Source organism: Lagopus muta, chromosome 15 (assembly GCF_023343835.1).
Source record: "Lagopus muta isolate bLagMut1 chromosome 15, bLagMut1 primary, whole genome shotgun sequence".
NCBI classification, from domain to species: Eukaryota; Metazoa; Chordata; class Aves; order Galliformes; family Phasianidae; genus Lagopus; species Lagopus muta.
Window position 1 is genome coordinate 14,903,337 of NC_064447.1, and position 21,138 is coordinate 14,924,474.

Below are 21,138 nucleotides of genomic sequence, written 5' to 3' on the forward strand. Positions count from 1 at the left end.
GTTACTATGGTGACGGGCACTGGTAGAGATCTCTGAGACAGATGAATTGGAAAACAAAAGAGCGCAGGAAGCCAAGAGCTCCAAGTTCACTCTGCAGATGTAATTTGTCTGTGTAATGCTTGAAGAATTGAATGAGGAATTCTGCAGGAAAAAAAATAAAGCAGATGTAACAAAGGATCTCAGTTGGTCCTAGCGTACCAAAGGCTGCGATGTCCCTTTCTCTGTTCACCTTCCTTAATGTTAAAAATAATTGTGCAGGCTCAAGTGGACAGTACAGAAGATAACAGCTAACTGAACAGGAAAAAGGCATCTGAGTTGGAGGTCAGTATTATCAAATGCTAGTGGGAACTGCTCAGCTTACTGGAAAGCCACAAGCACTCTACATTTACTAAGAAAATGAAAGGGTCTTTAAGCAGAAAAAAAAAAAAAAAAGAAATCTGTGCATGTTTTCCATATAAATGCAGTTACTGCCAGCAGTCAATTCTAACTGTCGGTGAGCAGCATTTCAAAATATTTGTTTCACTTCCCTTGCCTGATACCATTTTGCATTTCCTGCAGCACTACTGCTGTGACAGTGACCGTGCAGTTTGGAAGAATTATGTGCTTGACTAACTTTCCACTATTTAGGTTCAACAAAACGCATCTCCCCAAGCTCTCTTTAGCAAGATTTGCAGCTACTGTAACAAAGCAAGGGGAGGATGGGCTTGAGCTCATTGACCACAGCTAGCAGCTGGACACTTGCACTGACGCTGACTGGATTCTAGGAAGCAAATTGAGCTTTATTGTGTTGATAAGCACAAGAAGCATATCAAGTGTTCTCTAAGTCACTTAGAGAAACCATTTCCCTATCAAAGGTCAACAGAGTTTGTAAGTACATCTGTTTAGAGAATAGCAGCCTAATCTGTCTTGTTGCTGATGGTCATCAATCATTCGCTAAAGCTAAAAGTTGACTATGTCCATTTTATGTGGATGAAAGAAAGTAAAAATGCTAGGTCTTGGAAGCACACGTTGTGCTACAAATAGGAAGACATATATTTTGTTGCTAACTGCTGCAGAGCTTTTATGCAGCATGCATTTGCAAACATAAGGCTGTATCTTGTCTGAATCTCAAATTTGAATTGGAAGGAAAGGAAAAAAAGGAAATGCTTCCTTACCCAGCAGTTCAGGAGACATACAGTAGACAAACAAACTGCTGGTTGTAATTCTCCTGTAATGTGCAGGGTGAAGGAGAAGGGATATTTTGCTCATTTTGTACCCTTGTGTACCCTTGTTCTTCTCCATACGCACCACTTAAATGTGCCGGAGGCAATGTGTTGACAACAGGAACAAATAATTGAGATAAGAAGAAAAGCCAGGATTAATGCCTCCTGTTTTCTTCACTGCTGTTCTGATAGCAGCTTGGTTTCAGCTTTGAGCCTGAGCTCAAGAACTCATCTTTCTCTCTGACTGGTGTTCTTCTGAGCTGGAAAACTGTTCTATCAGTATTATCCTGAATTTCCTTAAGGATTAGAGTGGAAATAATTTATTAGATTAAAAGCGGTTTATTGAACTGAGTTTTTATGATTGTGTTCCAGCGTGTTACAAAATCTGAAGGGCAAGATCAGCAAGTGTAACTTGCTGCAATTTCAGAGTTCACTGCTTCATTGGGGACTGCCAGCCCTTCGACATTTCTGTAGCATGCCAAGATGGGACCAGGAGATTAATGAAGTTTTAAAGTCCCTTCCCAAGCATTTTATAAAAGCTAACATGATGTGACTCAGTAATTACTGAAAACCTCAAAGAGACAACTGTTTAGATGGAAGAGTTTTTAATAAACTCACTAATTTCAAAATTGAAGTGAACCCCTCGCAGGAGTTTTATCTGATGGTCTTGTGGCCTCAGGGGTGTTTTGTTTTAAAAAGACGTTGGGTCTGAATGTGATCCTGAAAGAGACACCGGAATGTTTGCAGCTTCACCTAAACAGATAAGTACACTTAGGAGGTGTCTCTTGTTCACTGAGAATTACTGCATACTGACCGTTCCCTTCTGGAGGAGGGTATTGACTGGTGTGAGACTTGCTGCAGGAATGTTTACTAAAGTAAAAACACAAATGTCAAAGTCCGTCCAGACATATCCATAGAAATTTCCAGGATGGAGTGCCTTTAAAATACAAAGTGTGTCTTCCCAGATGTGATGGAATGCTATAGCCATAGAAACCCATATGAGCCGCACTGTTAATTGTGGAAAGTTGTAATGATGATACTTCTGTCTTCTGTGCTGTGATGCATCTTTCTGTTTGCTTTACTGTCCTGAAAATATATTCAGGAAATGAACTATGCTGATTGAAAATCTTTTTCAAAATGATGGAAGCTCTGAAATTTAAAATGCTCAATTTTTTTTTTTCATGAAACTGAAAAATAATCGTTGTGAGTACTGCTCCAAAGAGAGGAGCGCTTTAAAAATGCATCTGCTTCCCTTGAGATAGATATACTTGTAAAATTGTTCCTCATGAGATAATCAGATAAGTATGATTTGTGCTTTTTCTTTTCTCATATTTGTGTACCATCTTTGTGACTTTTGCATCCCGTTCTCAGCTAATGCAGCAGTTGCTCAGATATGGCAGTGTGGTCAGAGGTGCAGGAAAGAGCTTTGTTTTTTGTTGTTATCTGTGAGTTTATACTCATTGCTTAGCTTTTTAACAGGTGGAGCTTTATTGGGGAATGTGTTGTCTGTGAGACTTCCTGTTGTATGAACTATTCAGTATTAGTCATCCTTTGTAAACTGTTAAACTGAATATAAGCAATAAGTTGCACAGAATAAATATATAGAACAAACTATTTTTAGATTGCTGTAAGGTCTCTGAAGTAAGATTCTCCTTATAAATAGAGCACATAAATAAACATTCAGAGCGCAATTCTAATACTTCTGTCATTTAAACCGTAGCAACCTGCAGCTTGCCAAAAGCACTTGGAAGCTATATCTTCACGATATTGCTCTGAAGCAGTGTCAAAGCGTGCAGGATGCACAGGTATGGGTTGCTGTAGTGGAATCAGCTGCGATAACTGAAGTTCCAGGCTGACGTGGGCACATCAGCCATTTTGGGACAGTAGACAGGGTGCTAACAGCTACAGAAGGATTGTCTCATCCCTCTGCTTTTTCATCTGCTATCATACTGAGTAGTTGTGATGCTTGCTGTAACCAGGGAATTGGTGAGTTCATGCTTTTTACCCCCATTTATGCAGCTGGTAAGATTCTTGCTTATCTGTGCCTGGATTTAAAGTAATGGGCTCTCTGTGTTCAACATGAGGTCCATGCTCTGTGAACATCCAGAGGAAAGGCATGCCTCAGCACAGCTGTACTATGTGTCATAATTCTCCTCAGTGGGTGAGTCTGTAGCCATCCTGACTCCAACCTCACGTGGCCATTTGAGACACCATTTCTGCCAGTGAGGGTTTCCTGCCTGGCCTCCAGCAGCCTCTCTGGAAAGGCAAAGGGCTCCTGGAAGCCTTGTGTCTTTCTGCCAGGAGCAGGACACTACAGGATGTCTGAAATGATGGGAGATGCCTGTGTTTAGGAAAATGAAGGCTACCCAAGGTGTCCAGGCTGAGGAACAGTTATAGCTCTGCCTTTTCAGTTTTTCCTGTGAGGGGTGTCTGTTTCAGAACTTAGGCCTTGTTGGACTAGACAGGAGCAGCAGTTGAACTGGTTTGAGCAGAGACCAGAGATCTCTGGAGATAGTTCCAACCTGAATTTTTATTTGACTCTAAGTATCTGAATAAGAACGGACCAGTGCACATGCTTCCTATTTAAAAGAAAAAAGAAAAAGTTCTGAACCCAGAGCAGAATACAGTACAGTTTCATGATCTATCAGTTCCAAACTGGTTAATGGCTACATGACTGTTTTGACTTAAATTCTAAATTTTAACTAACTTTCCCTGGTAAATTGCTGCATGACTCTTAGAAGCCTTTAGAGCTCCAAGTTGTCTCTGTTATTCAAACAAGAATGTTCTTCTTGGACTCACTTGGGAAATTAAATAAGTGTAACTGTGAAATGTGTATTGGTCCAGTAAATCTATTGTAATACCTTCAGAGACTCCCAGAGGGCAGTTGTATCAAGTAGCATCCTCGTGTGATGCTTGTACTCCAGCTCTTCGTGAATCACTAATACAACCCTCAGGACTGGCATTTAGTGGACTTCGTGGTTTCTCTGTTGTGTTACATTTCCATGGCTGTTTGCTGTGTTTTTTGCAGTGTTTCCATGAAGTTTTAATGAACGTTTTCATTCATGCAGTTTAGTGCTTGTTTGTGATGAAGTTCAACAAAAACACTTCTGTTCCTGAAAAAAATAATCAGTGTAATTGTTGAACTGTAACATTTGTCCATTATAGGAGCAGTGTACAGCGAGGATACTAATGCAAGTGTTATAAATTAAGTATAGTATCAAATAGTTTTGTAAAGATGAGATTCATGTTCTGTTTCGTCAGTGAATGTTGTAAAGGAGCACTCCTATTTGTCTCACTCTGTTGCTCCCAATCAGTTTGGGCATCATTCTAGTTTTGCTCCACTGTTCTTTCCAGAAATATTTTTATTGAGTCCCTTTGCTTGTATTTAATTTTAAAGGCAACTGACACAACCTTTTAGATGGTTTGATGTTTGTCTTGCTGTTCTGGAGATATTTATCCAAGTCATGTAAGATAGCTTGAGGTCCGTAACACTGCATGAAGTAACCTCTATTCAGTGATTTCCTCCACGTTACCTAATTCAATATAATTCCAAGAAATTTAAGGCAGCTTGAGAAATGCAAAGGAAAATCTGTACAAATGCCACTATTATTCAAGAGTATGAGTTCTGACAACACCTCTTTTTTTCTTCAGAAGAAACAGCAGTAACTGAGATCTGTCAAGTGATTTTTGTATGGTTCATTAACTGTATTGCCTCCACATTTTCACATTTTTCACACATTTTAAGTGCAGTCACTCATTCAGATTTTGACAAATACAGCTTTGCTTCTCATTTTAAAATGTGTCGTTTACCAAGGAAAAACAGACTTCTGAGATTTCTGATCAGATTGACTTTTTCAGAGATTTTGTGAATAATTTACTTGTCCTTTGTTTGGATAAATAGTTGAATGATGCAAATTTCCAAGAAAAGTTCCGTCAGTTCAACACTTCATCATTACATGGCAGCATTTTGACATCCTCCCAGAAAAAGATTCTTTTCTCTGGTAGAGAACATTCTTGATGGCAACACCAACTAGTCTTCAACGAGCATAAAAGTATGTGTGTTGCTGGTCAGCAAGCTCCTTCTGCCAGTACTCAGAAGTAGCTCAAGTCACTTTCAGTTAAAGTTCGGCTGTCGGCATGCAGTACAGAACAAGCCCTGGTTATACTTTCCATTTATGAGTTTCAATAGCATAATCATTATCAGGTCATTTTCTAAATATTATTGGGTACTATTAAAATCCTTTAAAAGATACAACAAAAGGTGTTAAAGGGATTGAAACACCTCTCCTGTGAAGGAGATGGGGCAGCTCAAGGGAATCAGTGTGTATAATTACTCACAGGGATGTGCAAAGAGAACAGAGCCAAGCTCGCGTCAGCACTGTGTGGGTTCCGGAGCCCTGGCACAGGCTGCCCAGAGGCTGTGGGGTCTCCTCCTTGGAGATCTCCAAAGGCCGCCTGCTCTGGGTGGCCCCAATGGGGCAGGGCTTGGGCCAGAGGGATCCAGAGGTCCCTGCCAGCCTCAGGCAATCTATGCTTCTGTGATTCTGAGTTCTTGCTCTAGGAAGAGAGAAGGAGCTGATCTGACCATGTGGTTCAGAAAGTACAGGTTTATAAGGTTTATATGTTTTAATTACCTGTTTCTTGCATGGGGACTACTGTGCTATGGCTACTGTAATGTTTCTCTTTTTGCTCCTAAACCCCTTATGTACACCTGCATTCTCAAACCTCTGCTCTATCCGCACTCTTCTCTGACAACTGTATAGAGTGGTAGCAAATATTCTGGAAAACAATTCTGAAATCTTGATGAAATCCATTTCACAGGAGTCTTTGAGCATTCCCAGCTGTTTTCCTCCTGCTGCCAATGCACTCTCAGAGAACAGCAGAATATGTTACTAAAGACAAAGGCTTCAACAGGTTATTTTATCTATTTCTGTGATAGGAATTCCAGAGAAGTCCTATTGAAGTAAGGAAAACATGGGGAATAAGTATTGCAAAGCACACTTGTGTATTCATGGGTTTTCCAGTGACCTGTGAGTTGTGTGAGATGGTACCTGCTGTGTGCACGTGACATAAGCCTTCTCATGCTCAGTATAATGCTTTGCTGGAAAACATAAGTAGTGTCTGAACAGCACCCTCGTTTTCTCAAACACAGCTGTGCCTTTTGTTCTCAGAAGTGCTGCTACCTTTGTTTTAACTCTTGCCTCTTCTTTCTCTCATGCTCTTCACAGTCAGGGCTACCCAAAAGAATGAAACTGAAAAAAAATCTCATTCATGACAAATTGTGTTTTTGCTGACATTTACTGTGCTCGTTTTGTTTGCTTGTTTGTTTTGTGAAATATTCAAATCAGAGTCTAATGTTCATTACGGAGCACATGGCAACTGTACAGAACAGTTTATCTAGAATATAAAAAGCAGCATCTGAATCAAACCTTACTCAGAGAAACAGTATCAGTTGAAAAAAAGTCGATGCTTGGGAAGGTGTCAGTGTCAATATAAATATTTTTTCCATTAAAGAAGAGATCTCTAACATTTGCTAATGTGGGCTAAAAGGTCTTTTGGGGTAGGGTTCTGGCCTTGTTTTGTTATCAGCCTACTTTTTCCTCAATGAATGCTTAGTATCTAGTTAATTTATCCTAAAGTGTACAAAGAAACTGAGCTGTTGGGAAAGTCTGATTCTCAGATTGCAGAAAAACATCTCAAGAGTCATAAAATGATAGAATCCTTAGAACTGGAAGGGACCTCTGAAGGGCACCCAGACCAACTCCCCTGCAGTGCACAGGGACACCACAGGCAGATCAGTTTGCCCAGGACCTGATTCAGCCTTGCCTTGGAAGTCTCTGAAGACAGGACAAGAGCCACATCACTGGGCAACCTGTAGCAGTGCCTCCCCACCCTCGCTGTAAAAGCTTTCCTTATATTTAACCTAAATCTACCTTCTTTGAGCTTCAGGCCGTTTCCCCTCCACATCTGGATGCAGTACTCCGGGTGAGGTCTCCCCAGCACAGAGTAGAGGGGCAGGATCACCTCCCTCGCCCTGCTGGCCATGCTGTGTCGTGTTCTGTGTGGGACTTTTTCAGCCGAAAGAAGATAATGTCAAGCACTATGCAGATAAATGCTCTCCCAATGTTAATGTTTCACTACCTGAAATGTCTTTGGACAGCTGTAATATTTGTAGTAGTTCTTTTAAATCATCACTTCTGTCAATTTGGAAATGCTATGGTATGAAGTTTATAACCTGCTTCTTTTAAAGTGTCAGCAGTGTAAACACTGCTGAACTAAGGAGCCAGTCTGTATCATATGAATCATATGATATCTCTTGTGACAGTAGAAGTTGAATAATATCATAGCTGTTTTATGTCTGTTGGCTTGAAATTTCTGTATAGATTTCTGTTGTGATGCAATTTGCATTCAGCTTTTATCAAAACAGATTTCTTAGAAATCTGCAAAAGAAATATTCCTTGTGCCATATATAAAAACCAAATCCAACAAAATAAAGGATTATTTTGTGGCAGATCCACCATTTAGGTGAATTTGACCTTTCTGGATTTTGAAGCACATACCAGTGTTCAAGTAAGATTTATTGTAGGACTGACTGCCCGGTCAGCTGTGATACTTCAGCTGAGCACATGCTTTCATGATTGCATTTTTTGATGCTTCACACTACCCCAAAGATTCTCTTTACATCTTTCTATTGCCTAAAAGATTCTGATGAATACCTGATGAAATAGGTTTGATGTATAACACTGAATAATTACCAGTCTCTATGACTACACAAGAGTCTACTTTCCTGCAGTCAGTCCTGGAATACTGACTTCCAGAATGGTTGGTTGTAAATGGAAAGCTGTTATTGAAATTAATGGTTTTTTATTTTATTTATTTATGGCAATAATAACACAGCATGCTGTTTGCATTTTAAACTTACTACTTTAAAAATTCCTTTATGGGTGACGCAGGGTCTGGAAATAGTCAAAATGCTTATAAACTGCATAGAAAGAGAGGACATGAAGTCTTCATTCTGGTTTATCTCTATTACTTGAATCATCTCAATGCACATGCCCTCGTTCCCCAAACCTGTGATTAATACGAAGCTCTGTCAACACAGAAGTTCTCTGGACTGTCAGTTCCCTTTACTAATCCAGTTTGTACAGAGCACCTGCTGTGCTTTTACTAAGTGCTGTATTTGCTGATAGGAAGGGAGAAAAGATAATGGTGGGGGGATCAGATCTGTGAACTGGTGTAAGAACTAAAGCTCCATTTGCAAATAACTAGTAAGAGCAAATATAAAGCCACTGCTAGTTGTGTTCAGGAAGACCTTTGGATCTACTCAGTGAGAGTTTGTATCTTGTCTGTTACATGGAACTTTAATAAGAACTTGGTCTGAAAACACAGTAGATTTACTGAGTCATCTCATGAGGTAGTCTACTTTCAGTGCTCTCAGTAGATAGTGCTCTGCATACCGTTTTCAGTCATCTACTCATTCCCATTGAAGTGAACAGTTTCTGCACCTGTTTCACCTATTTCAAAACTGCTTCATGTAGAAGGAAGAATATGTAACAATAGTAAAAGACTTTCTGTAGTAAGAGAAATTGGTTGTTTGTTGCACGTGACTCAGCAGAGGCCAGATTTTCTGACTGCTCATACAAGGTCTTGTTTGGCAGCAGGGGACTGAAGCACCTTGCCTATGAAGACAGGCTGAGGGAGCTGGGCTTGTTCAGCCTGGAGAAAAGAAGGCTTCAGGGCAGCCTTTCAGTACCTAAAGGGAGCCTACAAACAGGAGGGGAATCAACTCTTTGAAAGGGTAGGCAACAGCAGGACAAGGGGAAATGGTTTTAAGTTGAGGGAGGGGAGATTTAGGTTGGACATCGGGGGAAATTCTTTACAGAGAGAGTGGTGAGGTAGTGGAACAGCTGCCCAGAGAAGTTGTGGATGCCCTGTTGCTGGAGGTGTTCAAGGCCAGTTTGGATGGGGCCCTGGGCAGCCTGGTCTTGTATTGAATGTGGAGGTTGGTGGCCCTGCACGTGGCAGGGGGGTTGGAGATTCATGATCCTTGAGGTCCCTTCCAACCCTGGCCATTCTGTAATTCTGTATCCTAATTTTAACTCATTGTCCAGTGTCAAGGAAGAACAGTGAGTGGTTCACTTAGGAGGAAAATAGATGTAGTGAAATGTTTTCAGCTCTCTCTACTCTGTGGGTCTGTAAATCATACTGTGCAGAAGAGGCACTCCGCAGTGTGGGTTGTCTTCAGATGTAATCTCTGCATTTCTTCCTCCCATGCCTGCCATTTCCAGCCTTTCCTTGCTGTCTTGGTCCTTCCCCACAGTATGCCATTGGTCCTGCTCTTTACCTGCAGCCCTCCAACAAAAGTCAGAAATGTTAACAGAGACTGGCAGCCTCCTCAAAGCTGGCTTTCCAAAAGGATTTTTCCAACAAATGACTGGACTAGAATTAAAACAAATTTTTCTCCTAGGGTTTTAACCTTCTGTTGAACTACTTGGTGCTCTTCACACATTTGTATGAGAAACTACTTTATTTGACCTCAGGTGCCCTTAAATGCTGTAGTCATAGCATCACTGGTAGGAGTAAAATGTCATCAGGTGACAGACTAAGAATCTAAGCACTGCAGAGATGGGAAATCGCACTAGAATTTTGGCTTCATATTCAGGTGTCCAGATACCTTTAAGAATCTAAAGTCTAATGCTTCAGTTTCTGACATTGTACTTGTATTGCAGTCTTGGCTTTTGTCCAGAAGTTGACTCACCTATGCCAGAGCATGGGAGAGGGGAAACAGCATTTCTGTTCAGGCCTGAGTTACACAAAAAGAGTACCAAAAGTTTTACAGAGGTATATCCTAGTGGTTCAAAATTAAAAAAAAAAAAAAAAGGAAAAACAATTCCAAAGTGTATGTTTTTTGAGATATTCATACTTTGGATTTGTTCTATGGGGCTCACTGGGTTCTCGAGGCCTAACTCATCCTTGAAAATTCGTACTTGCAACCATATGTTCTGTAATAAATACACCAACTCATTTACCCCCCTGCTGAAATATGTACAGACAATGGGAAGATTATAGCACAAAGTAGCAACTTCATGTCTGAGCATCTCAATGTTCGGCAGCCTGTATCTCATTCTGTTTTTCAGACATGGGAGAATGTAGAGTGCTGATTTGGGGAAATTATGTTTGTTTAATTATTAGCTTAGAACCAGAAATAGTTCAAGTCCTGATTTACTTTATCACTAATGGTCCTATTTATAGAATACAAGCCATAAACATGAGAGAATTGCATAACTTAGAAACATAATAACTGTAATTACTGAAACTGCAAAGGTCATTGGGTCCATCATCATTGTTTCTTAATTTCCATTTTACTTTTATCCCTTTGTGTGTCAAGTCCTATTTTAACCAGTACTTCTTTAAACATCCTCTCTTGCATAAGCATGATTTAATTTATTGCCCCTGAATTAAGCAGCTCACCAGTTCTTCCTGAACATCTGCATTTTTGCTCTAAATGCTGTAACTTTTCAGTCTAGCATTTAGAAACTAGAAAAGCATTCACTCAGCTCTGCACAGTACACATTTAGTGAGTAAGAAATTGTATTTTCACTCAACTCACGCTTGTTCAAGACTAAATAGATGTTACCTCTCTCACTTTTGAGCCTGTTTTATTGTGGATTCCTGGGTCTTTCACCTCATCTTGGAGGCTGGCTGCTGCTTTCGCTTACAAAAAAATTCTCATCTCTTATACAGTACCATGTTTTTATATGGAGCACTGTCTGCAGAGCTTCTGATACCCTGAGACAACATTATAAAGGTTTCACATGCTCTTACAAAAGACTGCCACCAAAGCAGCTTAGTGCCTCCTCCTCTGTACCAGATCAGATTTTGAAATATTTGTATACTTAGCTTGAAAGGAATGCTACCAAATCAATGCTAAAGTATCTAGTGAAATACTTGATTCTCATCATCACTTATCTAAGCACTGTGCTGTATTCACTGGAGTTTCTGAACTTGCTTGTGCGGTTGTTCACTTCCATCAGATAGGGCACTGAGTCTGAATATGCTAGGTAATCTCTACTGAGCCGTACAGGGATCTGCATCTATGCTGTGAATCAAACATGTGTCTTCTAAATCCCATATCAACAACCTCGTCATAGTACCTACCTCTCAGTGTTGACTTGCTTGTAATTTGGAGTTCCTCAGTATTTGAAGGGGACTAGTCTTGGGAATTTTCTGTCTTAAAAATTAATTTCTTCCCATAATATTTTATCATAGAATGTCACAGAAACGCTATAAATTCCTGGAAGAGTAACATCATTCTAGGATAAAATGTCAAAATAGGGATTTCTCTCAAACCAGGAAGCCTCTTAGTGGTAACTGAACTTGAAAGAATAGGACAAAAAGAAAGGTCAGGTTAATTTTCTTATGCTCCAGCTCCTTAGTGATCACGCTGTGTAATTATATGTACAGCTCTTTCTTTGTGTTAAACTCATCACAGTTCCTTTTTTTCTTTTTTTTTAATACTTCCAATGTAGATTTTACATTTGAATTCAGGGATTTTTAAAATGTTATTGTATTTGTGTTTTTGAAGAGCTCTGTGAGTGGTGCAGTATTCTGTAGGAAGGTTTCATGTATTTTCAGCATGCACAGCTGTCTGCCCTGCCTGGTCCATTATCGTCTCCAGGTCCTACAGTCAGAGAGCTACCTTGGACACTGCTAGCTGTAGTCCTGCCTTATGAGTTTTGCTTCCTGCTTAGAAATCTGAATTAGCTCAGCTGGAAGCATGTGCCCATGGGCGACCTTTTGCCCTCTTCAATGAATATTTAGCTCTCTTTCTTATCCAGCACTGATGAAATAGCTCACTGTCTCAGGCTGTAGTAAGTTAGCATGAGGGTGAACTTGCCAGCAACTAAGTTGCATGGGAACAGGGAGTCAGTTGTGGGTTTAAAGAAGGAACAGCGTGGAAACACTCTAAATAAAGTCAGTTTCTTAATAGGCTTATAGCTTAGTGATGATCTTAAACCCTACAACCGTAGTCTGTATGGAGTTTAAAGGTGCTTGTTTTAACTTTTAGATCACCTCAGAATTAATAAATGAGAACTAACCTTTTTTCCGTGCTATAATCCCTTACCTGAGAGCAGAGCAAGTGCTCAGAGCAAAGTTGCTGTGTGAACAAATGCCCATTAATATTTTATATCTGAAGAAATTATAAAAAGTAGGAGGAATATTTGTGGATTTGAGAGATTAGTTAAAAATAGTTCAAAATTCATATACTTTCATCATTGTCAGTAGGGACTGCTTTCTTGGTGTTCTCCAAAGTGAATTGGAAAAAGTGTGAAAAGGACAAGAAAGAGCATGGAAAGCAAAAGCCTGGTCAATGGGCCACTGAGGAAAAAAGACTTGAAGAAGAATGTATTCCTGAGACACTGCTCTAGATGGAAACATAATGATTTATAAAGTGCTGTTTTGACTGAAAGGAAATAACAGTTTTAAATGTTACATGTTCCAAGTTAAGCTTGTTAGTGATTAAATTCTTAGCATTTGTTGCTTGCACATTCTGTGACTGTCCTGACTCTTATGCCACTCATATGCCAGCTTTCCTTATCTGTGTTCAAGGTAACTGTAGATGGTAGCAAAAAATATTTGTTTGCAAGGCAATGAAACAAACTCCTTCAGTTAGGAGGAGGCTCTGCAGGGATGGTATTGTGCAGACAAACCCAAAAAGATGCAACTCCCACCAAGAATTTGAGCAGGCCTTGGGCTGAGAATGCAGGAAGCTGAAAGACCTGCTAGTCATGCATACATTGCCTGCTCATCAGCAGTTCTCAGTCATAAATCTACCATAGCTAGCGCAGTGTATGAAAAGGCTACACTTCAAGAAAAAATTCTTTACATCCAAACACAGACTGCAGTTTTGTGGTGCACGAATGTTGAAACTTGTGTCCGTGTAGAAAAACCTGCATTTAGTTTTACTTCTGCTACTGCTCATCTTTTGACCTTGAGGCATTTATTAGAGATGAAATGTTTTATATCCAACTTCAGACCTTTTAGATCAGAAATGAACAATACATTGAAAATCATTTGAACCAAACCAAAATTTGCTTCTCTAAAAAATGGTGCTCTGGCAGAATGGCATCAACAGGGAAGTGTGTATGAAGCAGAGGTTGGAGCTGAATTCCCCCATGTGGGGAAAATGTCCCCTGCTGACATTCGTTGGTGAGCGCTGATGGACACCGAGCGGTGAGGGGCACGGGGCGGCCCAGCAGTCGTGACAGCTGTCAACTCGGGCAGTGCCTGCTTTCTTGTTAACTATTTGATGTTTGTTAACTGTCTTAGCCATGTATGAATAAACAAAACAAAAATACTCTTAATGGGAGCAGTCTGAACTATGCTGGTTTGCAGCTGCATCTCAGCTCCACGAATACAAGGGTGCCTCTGAATATCCGCTTGCTGTATTGCTGTTCTCACAGCGTGCTGAAAGAGGATGCAGTAATAGGTCAGGACAGAGAGGGTATCAGAAAACACCAAAGAGATTTTTCATGTAGCTTATTGGAATCAAATATATCCTGGGGCAACGAGAAAGAAAGGAGTTTTCAGACTGAAATGGAACTTATAAGGTGGGGTTTTTTTTCATTCTTTTCATAACGCATCTGAAAGTCTGTGGAAACATAGGGGAGAGGAGGCTGAAGTGGGAAAATATCTTGAGGGACTAATGTTCACATCTCCAATAATACTTTCATATTTTGCAGCTTTCAAGCTTTTTGGTGTTTTTTTTTTTTTTTGTTGGTGGTGGTTTGTTCTCAGAATAACAGATTTATTTCCCGTAATGGGAAGCGTTCTGTACGTTCAGCAGCTGCTGGCCTAGCTGTGGCCTGATGAGTGCTGATTTAATGAGGAAAATCCTTCTCTGCCCACTGGTGGGTGTTCACATGGACCGGGTTCCGCTGGCCTTCTCAAGCAAGGATGCGCTGCCAGTGCGTGCTCAGCCTCCTGCTTCCATCAGAGCTCTGCAGGAGGCTCGGCTGTGGGTGCAGTCCCTAACCTGCATCTTTGATGAATTTCCTGAGCTTATTCTTGCCCCACCCACCCACTGCTCTGTCTGCCTTGCCCTCCACTACTCTGACTTCATGTTATGCATATGTTCTGCAAACAGATTCCCGAGCCTGCAGAGAAAAGTTTTTAGAGATATCTGGCAGGGGTTCATTGCTTTTCTGTCTAGCAAAGGGTGCAGTTTTGTCCCAGCCGATGAGGTGTCCTATTTTCATTGTCATTCTGTACTTAAACATCAAGTGATTTCCTTGTTTGTTTGTCCTCGCTCTTACTACTGTATTTTTCATGAATATTTTGGTATTTACTTTTCTGCTGTTTATTGAGTCTTACATTTGACTTTGTTGATTTCTGGCTTAAGTCACAAGCTGTAACCAGACCTGTTCACATACCATTTTCTACTTTTTGCATGCAAACCTTAACTGGCACGTGCAAATCAAGATGCTAGACAGAAATGCCAATTTTCACAAAGAAAATTGATGCATGTATGGTTTTATGCATGATTAAATACAGGGCAAGGACTGAAGATGAATAATTTTGAGCAATTAACTTCAAAAAATATCACATTTTATTTTTAACAGCTTCTGATTTTTTAAAAACTAATTGCTCTTGCTCTGATTCATATATCTGCAGAGCTTTTTGTATGTTTGTAGCTCAGCTCAGACTTCACAAACTGAGCAGTCAGCAGTCAGCCATTAGTCAAAGTCTGAGAAGCTTGCTCATATCAGTATTTCTGTTACAACTGTCACTTTGGGCAGCACACAAGACTGTGACTAAATGTCTTTCTTGGAAATGCTTCTTGTAAGTGTGAGGCCTAAAACACTCTTTTGGTTCAGAGCACACTTGAAAGTCAAATGGTGAAAAGATGAGAATGAATTAGTAATATAAATCTCAAGCTAATCTAGGTATGATAAAGATGTATGGATTGAGATAATAAATATAGGATGCTTGCCTTACACATGTTTGTACTACCATCTTTATTTTGGTAATTATCATTTAATGAGATATTTTTTGTTTTAGAATAGGTTAGAGGCAAAAACATTAAAATAGTACTGAGGTTGCTAAACTAAGCATGCAGAAATGAGGAGGTGCCCTTTATCCTAGCTAGTATGAGTATAATGTAAGATAATCTGTTATACAGGCCTACGTTGTACTTTCTATGTTTTTCCAGAGTTTCCAATTCATTCAGCTTTTCAGGTGAAGACTGAATAAAGTGTCAGCTAGTTAAATACAGAATCTGCAAGTGGAGGAAGGAAACATTTAATCTGTTCAGTTCTGCACCCTGCACCCCAGTAATCCTCAAGTTGAGGAGTCTGGCCAATCTGATACCTTTTTTCTTGTTCCTAAAGGATCTCTTTGGTCCTTTATATCCCTCGTGTTACACATCCTTGAGAAATGTGGCAGACTTAAATGACAAGAGAGCGGAACCACAGCAGAGCAGCCTGAAAGGTGGTTTCAGAAGCCAAGTGCTGAGGTCTGTCTCAGGCAGTCCCATGCCCACACCTGTGTGGTGGAGAGGGTGAGCAAAGATTGTGCGTGTGAGTGGAGCTAATGGCTGGAAACTTCTGCTGAGTAACACAGATGGGGCTGGTAGGTCTCACGTAAGCCAGTGTTCCTCCTACAATACAAATCTCTGTTTGCTAAGACACAAGACCTTCTTAATGAGACCTAGACAAGCAGTGTGTTTTTCCTTTGCCTTTTTCTTAGAAATGGATGTGTGTATATCTTCAGTGGAATTTTTGCACTGTACCAGAGCCAGACTCTAACACGAACTAAAGAACTAGTTTAAGTTCATCTGAACAGCTTAAAGATTTCCAAAAGTAATAGGCAATAATAGGGAAAACAGGAAAGAATTAGGTGCATGGAAAACCATCCAGTGCATACTGAGATCTTTATAATCACAGAATCATAGAACGGCTTGTTTGGAAGGGACATCAAGGATCATCAAGTTCCAACCCCCTGCCACAGGCAGGGCCATCGATCTCCAGGTCTGGTACTAGACTAATTTCACTTAAGGACTTTTTCTCGAGGAAATGGCATAGTTTAGGAATGCCAATTGTGTAAAATACTCTTACAAACTTTTTACACACGTAGGCAAGTTACTTTCTCTTCCTTGTCTGCATTCTGTCAATCAACTCCCAGAGGTAGGGTGACCTGAAGCACACAATCAGTGCAAGCAGGTAAAAATGTATCCTAGAGTGCCAAATTGAAACTTCACTTTCCCATAAAATACAGGGGATCTGAATTGCTTCTAAGCTATAGTAATGATAAATGGTGGATTAATGGTGTCAATAATTTGGTTAGAGTATAAACTCTCCTATTTTAATCAGAGAAGTCGTTATTGTGTGATGGTTTCAGATATAGAGCTATATTACTGAAAATAGATAATCATTGCTTGTATATGATAAATTTTAAAATCTTTGTTTATAATAAATGATGTTATTTTTATTTTCTCACATCTGACAATGTAATGCAATAATGCTGAGCATGACTCATTCCTTGCAATGATTCAGCAAGCTCAGAAAATCAAGAAATAGGTATAGCTGACTGGAAAATTGGAGGGACTGAGCAGTCAGAGATGTATAATTTGGCTGTATAAAAAGAAATGCAATTTCAGTGAAACTGTTATGTATTGTATACGTATATATGAAAGTATGTATAGGTTGACAAAAAAAAAATATAGCACAATGTTACTGCAGTTATTAAAATCAACAATGAAACTGCAAGTAATTTAAATCCAAGTCAAACTTGACTTTAATATTCCAAGTAATAATATGAACAGGTATATCTGGTATTTCATAGGAATCAAGGCATCTGCAAGCAAAGCTTTTTAAGAACATTAAGATTAATAGGCTCAACAGGCTAGTTTTTCCACAGATGATGTGATTTTTTTCATTAGATGACATGAGAAATGACTGTTTATTTGGCAGTCAACTGGTCACCAGTCCAACCATGTGTTTTTATCTTCATAACAAATCCTGTCGGATGCATTCTTATTTTGCATTCAATGGATGCGATCGGATTTGGAAAGTAGATGCTCCCAAAGACAGGGGACCACTTAAGGCGTTATACAAGGCATGCCCTTACTAAAAGGCGGCCAGCCAAGGAGAGAAGTGTAAAATTCCCTGAGGCTGGGGATGGGAATGACAGGGGAAGGGGAATGCAATAAAAAAGAACTAAATGAAGAGAGACAGATTGAAATTAGATGGCAGTTACTGAAATCATATCATCCATGTCCTTCAGGTGGTGTTGTCTGTGATCCAAGTGCTTGGAAGAATCTGAATACCCATTTGTTGCCACCGGCCAAATGCAAGTGCTGTGCGTTTCCACTTCTGGCTCCTCCAAAACGTTTGGAATACAACAGGTGAGGTCCAGCAGGTCAGAAGTCACCTATACTCCATTAGCATATAATGTGGGAAGTCACTGAAGCTGGAACAGTTTACACTAGCTGAAATTCTGACTCTAATTCTCTTAATTTATATAACATACATAATTTATATCACATGTAATTCATAGCCATATCCCTCATTCACTTGGTAAACTAGCTTATTTTTGACAAAAATATTCATGGAACGACCTCTTCCAAAGTTATACATACATGGAAAAACATTGAAATGATAGAAAAATCCTCCAGCATTACCAAAATCAGTATTTTCGTTCTACCATCTTCTTTAACTTGTTAAGACTAAATGCCTAAGAGTGGGTGATAGTGAAGACCAGTGTGGTAGGCTGTTGCCTAAAAGCAATCATACTGTGCTGCGCAGCCTAATAGATTTGTGCCTTAATTCAGCTGTCAGGGCTGAATATTTGCCTCTGATGATTAGATCCTCTGAAATCTTAGTTTCCAACTTCAATTTCTAGACCTTTGTGTACCTGATCTTCACAAGATTTGGTTCTGTTACTAACTCTGATCTGCATATGCTTCTAAACAGCACTCACAGAGCTACAGTGTTGTCTGCCTTCATATCCCTTCCTGAAGCCTTTTCCCATATGTTGACAGAAAGTTTTGAGTGATTATGCAGCTGATATGCTATGACCCTTTCTTTTCACCAAATACTGTCTCACTGTTATGTTGGACTGTGAATCCATCTGTTTCCTCTTCTATATTCCTAGATGGCAAGCTTTGTGACAGCTCCATTCCATGGCTGTGTAGGTGCAGCAGCAATACAATGTGAGGACCATCAATCAAAGCATTCTCTTTGTTAATAGAAGTAGTTTCATCACAAGGTGTGTCTCATGTAGTCATCCTGTCTTGCAGAAGGGAGGAGGAATTATGAGCTGCATAAGCGGTTGCCCAAAGCAGCTTGAACACGTAACTTCAGTGCGTTGATCAAGCAGGCAGAAAAAACAGGTTGGGAAAGATTTGCAGTTCAAAATAATTCACCAGCTACTTATGTATTCATAGCTACCAATGAGTTAGAGACAGACACTGTCAATGTAAATTACGTTCTGTTTTTAAAGGTTTCTTGTAGGAAGATTGTTTCGCCTCTTCCCCCATGGTAAATCGTCATGACTAAACAGACAAGGAAGAAGGGCGTGCTGCAGTATCTGCCCTCTGCAAGGGATCTTCTGTTTACTGCAGGCAACATATCAGTGCTGGATCTTGAAACTTCACATTTAGCATAGCTTCTACCAGGCAAGGTGAAGCCCTGCTGTACCGGGGGCATACAGTGCATTTGCCAGCCATGTGAGTGCAGGTGGTGCATCTTTGTGATCAGGCTTATCCCAATGGCTGTCTCCATCGTAACTCTTGGAGAAGTTAGCTCCTGCTTTCTTTGTATCCATGAACGTACACTGCTTCTATCTCAGATACTGTCAGTGCTCCTTCACTATGTTCATTACTTGAAAGTCTAGGAAGGTCTTTAAGCCTAAATCTGTTCTCTTACAAAACAGAGAAAAGATGCATTTAACAAAATGCAGAACATAATGCACCTCTGAGTACACCTCCCACTTAAGCAGGGTGCTAACGAGTGAACTCAGTGCAGGCTTTCATCGTTACCAGAGCATGACCATATGCAGCTCACAGTTCCAAGTCTGTGCCAGGGGCAGATGCTGCCCCAGTCGGAACAAATGCCAGCAAGGGAACACGGGATAGCAGAGAGCAGGCGCTCTGTCCCAAGGGCAGAATCGCGTTCTGAGGACATGGATTATTATTGCTATCCAAAAGTCAGACACATTTCACAAGGAAAGTGTTATGTCCAGTCTGTGTATTCCTAATGGAGAAACATGTTAGTCTGTAGCTCCCAGGTAGCTTGAGAAGTTCTACCAAATGATATTCAAAGTCTTTATCAACAGAACAGCCCTAATTTCTTCTTTCATTATGCAAAATAGCAGTATTTTCTAACTGAAAAAAAAAGCACTTAACAAAGTTCAATACTTTGTGCTAAACACTCTAATTTCTTTTTTTTTTTTTCCTCTTTTCTATTTTGCTTATTTGGACACTTCAAAGGTCATTTCTGAACTTCAGAGACTACCTTTTGAAGTCTCTTAAATTGTGAGCTGGCTGAAAGGATTTTCCTCCTCAATACCTCCTCCACTCGAGGAATGGTTAAGTAAATGCTTCCATTGGAATACTTTTTTTTTTTATTATTTTGTAAGTGTCCCTCACCAAAAATATTGCTGTACTGAAAATTCCCGTACCGCTCCTTGACAAAGAGATATGATAACACTTCTCAGTAAGACAGCTATTAACGTGACTATTAAATATCTACTAATCTACTGCATCTATTAAAAAGCTGGAAGAAAAAAGGGAGAGGAATCAGCCCCCTTTTGATACTGAGAATATAAATTTCTAAATTCCAGTGCAGTTTATAATAGCACAAACAGATGGATTGAGTGAAGTGCTACTGCCAGCAAAACTGGTGGTTATTACAACTGGAAGGCTCTGTCAGCATCTCTTTAGAGGTAGGCTGTAATCCATGGGCCACAGCAACACTGCGGAGATGCCTCTTTTTCCACTGTGCTCCTTCACCAGCCACAGGAAGAAAGCAGTGTCAGTTTCCCAGCTGAAGCAATCATCTTCCTTCTGGCCACAGGCTATTTCAGATAGATAGAATAAGACAAAAAGGACTCCACTATCTGGTTCTGAACTTCCAAGTTAGGTCATCTCAGAACCACAATTACAGTTCAGGAAGTCCTGAAGCAGGTGTTCTCTAATGTTTCAAGATAGTTTGTTTGTACCAGTTTATTTCTAGTCTTTGCCACTGTGTGAAATCATGGAAAGATTAAATGTAAGTCTGACATCTGTTCGTTTACATTTTCTGCAAATGTAGTGTGCTCTACATCAATCTTGGTCTTCTGTGAATTTCATACATCTTTCTGGTATCCTCACTGCAGACTCCATTGGAAATTTTTCTTCAAAATATATTTGGTGGAAAAAAAGAATTTTTAACCAAAAGATCTCCTGAAGTGAGTTAGCTTTGACAAGAAAAGAAAATTTGGAATGGGAAAAATCCAGTGTCTTATCAAAATTACAAAAGGGAGAGTTCAGAGTTTCATGATTTCATGTTCTGTAGGAACTATTCAGTGCTGCATCTTCTCCGAGTAAAGACGGGCCGGCAGAAGTGGCATATTAAGGTGCACGGCTATTGGAGTGCAATCATGTAACGTGACAGTGAAACATCAAGCTGTGTTTTTTAAGCCTTTAAGATTGGCTGATTCTTCGTACTGATTGATTAATCAGCTCACGCTGTTTTCTAGCTACTCCACAGCATTGTTCCATCCAAATCACCAGAACTTTTGTATGAGTGCCAAACTAACTAAAAATAAATGCTGATTTACTGCTGAAATGGAAACCCCATGTCTGGCACAGTTTTCAGTCATCTCCCCACACGTCTACATGTTCACACCATTTTTTAAATCATCTCAACGTACTGTAAGAGGAAGACACGTTTTG

The 21,138-nt window shown here is 40.0% G+C and overlaps 1 protein-coding gene and 1 long non-coding RNA gene across 3 annotated transcripts in view; one reads left to right on the top strand and one right to left on the bottom strand.

The window, feature by feature from the left end:
* The window catches only part of LOC125700968 (uncharacterized), a 192,548-nt gene that overhangs the window by 108,270 nt on the left and 63,140 nt on the right, over positions 1-21,138 (top strand). For both annotated transcript variants that reach the window (XR_007380115.1, XR_007380116.1), the window contains exon 7: positions 17,487-17,607. This is a non-coding gene — a long non-coding RNA (uncharacterized LOC125700968). The remainder of the gene's footprint in view (positions 1-17,486; positions 17,608-21,138) is intronic.
* The window catches only part of SHISA9 (shisa family member 9), a 160,980-nt gene that overhangs the window by 51,884 nt on the left and 87,958 nt on the right, over positions 1-21,138 (bottom strand). The gene's annotated exons all lie outside the window — the stretch shown is intronic.